We start from the raw sequence: 4,105 nt of genomic DNA, 5'->3' as shown, positions 1-4,105 counted from the left end.
TCAGTACAATTGTTTTATAACGTGAATCGGAATTATCTTCCTTATGTATTACATCAATTGGCATTGTCTCCCTTATACCATTGACCTAATAACGTAATATCAACTTTAATTGTCTTTGTAGTCCGAATATTGTTAATTTTTCACAGTTTTTGACGGAAGTATCTAAAATATATATGTTTGATATTGTCCTAATATTGAATTTTAATATTCTTATAAGTAATATCACAAAATCAGGATACATTTGATAAATAGTGTTCAACTGTCCTAATACGATATGAATTGTATTGACCCGAGGAATTCTCCTATTTGGACAATTGCACGCTGTATGTATATTTAAATCACAAAATGATCAGCAAGGCTAGATCTATTAATAAGCCAAAGAAACTATAAAACAGACAAAAAGATCAGTGATATAAGTTCAACAACACAGAGACTGTCTTGAAATGTATTCTCGTCTTCAATGTTGAAAAGTATGCGTAATAATATACTAAGTTGAAGGACAACGGCTCTTGTATGCCTCTGCTTTTGTTATATAACTTAATCTCTGAGACTTTTCAAGATTGTTTCTGTTAGAATATATAGATAAATGACCATATTTGTTGATAATCAAACATAGCTAATATATTTTACCGACTTGCAATATTTTGATCCTGAAGTGTAATGTGGCACTCACACCACATCTTCCTATATCTATTGTGTGTTTAAATGCATTGGTTAAGCTTCACCATGCACAACATAACTGATATCTATGAATGTGAAAACCGTTTTTAATATTATGAGGCACACACTTCTCAATTGTAATACCCCAAACAGACACAGTTATCCATTACGAACATACAAAATATATGCATATTCAGCAAATAACAAAGGAGAATGTATTTACACTCATTACTTAATCTTTAATCCAATGACAAGCGCTGTTTACTTATAAGTACTTGTGCTATGTATGTTTCCTTGACAAAAATGTCAGGTGTTGTAACGTAGCTTACATTACACAACTTGAACATCTTTATCTACGTGTATGGAGATATTATCACATTTTTTTTTTATTTTTAAGAAAGAAGTTCCTTTAGAATTATTCTCGTATTGGTTTAAAAATAAGCGAAATAAAATGTGCAGCTATTGATCAAAAATGTAAAGCTAGCAATCATTTGTCACTGGGAAGAGGGAAATAATACAATATGAAACAATCTACATCACATTTACACGACACAGTCATTACCTGATTGTGAATATTGCGGCAACACGTACACAAAATTAACGAAGATAACGATCGCTACAGGAAAATAATACAATGCAATTTTTGCATTATTTGAGTTACATTTAACGAAGTGATAAGAACATTGAAATTTATGTTCGTACTTAGTTCAGTCTGCTATTTCTTGATTTATATAACAAATTATATAGATCCACGTCTATCCCTAAGCATTTGACTTGTTGATTGTAATCATTCAAAGTTGCAATTTTCAGGCAACACCCACGTTAAATGAAATGCTATAGAAACGTTTAAACGTCTATCTATATGATCTAACTGTAAATTATTGGTTTCAGATTGTGATTCGAAGGAGGAAAACACAGAAAATAGAGGTAGATATTTTTTTTTCTCTTTTTCGACATATCGAGTTTATTGGTGGTTAAGTGTTTTAAATAGCAAACGAATACGTTGATACATGTTTTTTGTAATCGCCACATCACATTGTGCTGTATTCATACTGATACCATCGCATGTTATATAAAACACTTTCTGCATAAAAAAAATCAATGATAGACATTAAGAGCCTATTTCACAAACGAAGTACATTAAAAGCAAAACAATCTATTGAATATAGTGCTTGATCAAATTGTAAAAACAGCAACAACGTTCATAAGAAATTGTAAACAAAGTTTACTTGTATGCTTGAAAATTCTCAAATTAGTTTAAACACATTTTTGTTCAATACTTTCAGTGTCTATGTTTGTGCAACATTTCATTTAATGTGATATTATCCGACATTTGAAAAGCGCTGTATATTGTTTAAAACATTTGTTTCAATGCCTATATCAATTGATAGCATACAATATATCAATTAACTGAAACAAGCAGACGTTTTAACAAAGGCATTTGTTTTGAACATTTTACAGAATGCAATGTCATTTTTTGAGACATTTGTGACATCTAAATATTTGTTGAGTATGCATATCAATTAACATGATTAACAAGCAGTCTTTATGTAAAAAGAGCGAATACATGTATTTTTAACATTTTCTATAATGATAACAGAGTCTGCTACAGTAGCTGGAGCACAGGTGGCAATCAAGAAATCATCTAATTGCAGCGGGAGACCAGCAGATTGGAATGTATGTAGAACTATTACCTTATTATCAGCATTTTTCAAAAGTCCTCACACATATATAATTATATTTCATTAGGTACATATCCAACGATGCATGTCTTCATTAACGTTCGTTGATGAAATGAATAGTTCAAAACGCGAGTAAAATCAAATTAAACACATGATTTGTCGGATTTGATAAATCTTTCAGCGCTGAATGGTTTGATTGAAAATCGTGTTAGTATTTAAATTGAAATAAGCAAGTTTCAATATTGTTAAACATACATGTTGAAAAGCAACCGTTCCGACTCTTTAATAAAAAAAAACATTTCAAAATGTCTTACAATTTTAACGTGTGGATATTTAATGTTGACATATTTACCAATAATTATGTTTTTTTATAATCTAAATTTGGATTTTAAAGAGTAATATGTATTCACTGGTCGAAATGGTAAGTGTCCCATACCAGCAGCAAGGGTGGCTTTAAATCAACATCTCTGCCAGACAACTAAAATCTAAGTTAAATCGAAAACAATATTCTACCAAGGTGCATTCAAAATGATAATATACCTTTCCTTGTTAAGGGATGAAATTGATGGATTTTGCAATACAAAAATAAAACGATATATAAGAGAATATAATTCTGTGATGTTAACATATCGATATAAAAAAGTAGGTTTTCATCTAAGAAATTTCTTGCAATTACCCACGGTGCGTTGACGTATATTTTTTCTTAGTGTAGGCACTTATAGACAGATTGCGTTTCTGCTCTAAATATGGTTAAGCCGTGCAATTAAAAGTCTATCAATAGTTTGTAGTTACATGGATGAGGGTTTGATTAAAAAAGATGGAATTATGTGTCTGCCCTGAGATTTAGATAATCAAGCAATTTGTACACACACGTTTATTGTTCTATTGCTTTCAATCTAAACGTTGAGAAAATATTGATACATTTCAACAAAAGTTCAGAATAACACTAGACGAGTGTGCATAAAGGTCGCTCTTATATCCTTAACATATGCTAGATATATGGTTTGTATCAACAATAAACCATATTGTGAAACGGTAACCTGTGTTGTGAAATGAATTATGCATTTTAAATATTTTGTTTCTCTCCAGGTGCAAACAGTTTGTGAGTTCATAGAGTCAATACCTAACTGTGCGCCGTATGTTGAGAAATTCAGATCAGAGCAGGTCAATGGGGCTGCCTTATTAGAACTCGACAAAAAGGATCTAAAAGATTTTTTCGAGATGCCTTTAGGATTAGCCGTCAACGTTTGTTCACATTTGAAGAAGTATGAAGAAAAAAATATATGAGACACCTTTACGCATTCTATGTTTGTACATACAAATGTTGTAGATTTGTATCATAGTTTATCTTGTTAAAAAAAACTGTGTGTTTCATTCGTTTTGTATTTGACCTTTAAAATTAAAAGAAGTTGGAATCATCAAATAAAAGAATAACCATTCATGTCTAAAATAGATGATTTTATTATATATTCATACATGCTGTTTAACTTCCAATACATATACTTTCTAGGATTCTTCTGTTCGCTGCAATCTTTTAAAATAGTGGAATTCACAGGGAAAAGTAATATATTATTTTCAAAATAGCAACCACCCAATTCAGCAGAACCGTTAATAATGTCTCGTTGTAGCGATTTTGCCTAGATTGTAGAATTCCTGGGTTTAAACCCTGAAATCGTAAAACTAAATACTTACAAATTAGTATTTTTATTTAACATATTTTGTCTAGGTAGGCATAATGTCTTTTTAAAAAAAAGGTAACTAAG

General features: G+C 30.5%; 1 long non-coding RNA gene across 1 annotated transcript; it reads left to right on the top strand.

Annotated features, from left to right (window-relative positions):
* The first annotated feature begins 1,259 nt into the window (after window positions 1-1,259).
* On the top strand, window positions 1,260-3,745 carry LOC134690347 (uncharacterized). Its single transcript, XR_010101915.1, has 3 exons — window positions 1,260-1,587; window positions 2,261-2,337; window positions 3,432-3,745. It is a non-coding gene; the product is annotated as an uncharacterized LOC134690347 (long non-coding RNA).
* Window positions 3,746-4,105: the final 360 nt, after the last annotated feature.

This window comes from Mytilus trossulus, chromosome 11, assembly GCF_036588685.1.
Source record: "Mytilus trossulus isolate FHL-02 chromosome 11, PNRI_Mtr1.1.1.hap1, whole genome shotgun sequence".
Taxonomy (NCBI): Eukaryota; Metazoa; Mollusca; class Bivalvia; order Mytilida; family Mytilidae; genus Mytilus; species Mytilus trossulus.
Note: the sequence above shows the minus strand (reverse complement) of the source record. Positions and strands in the feature narration are given on the sequence as shown.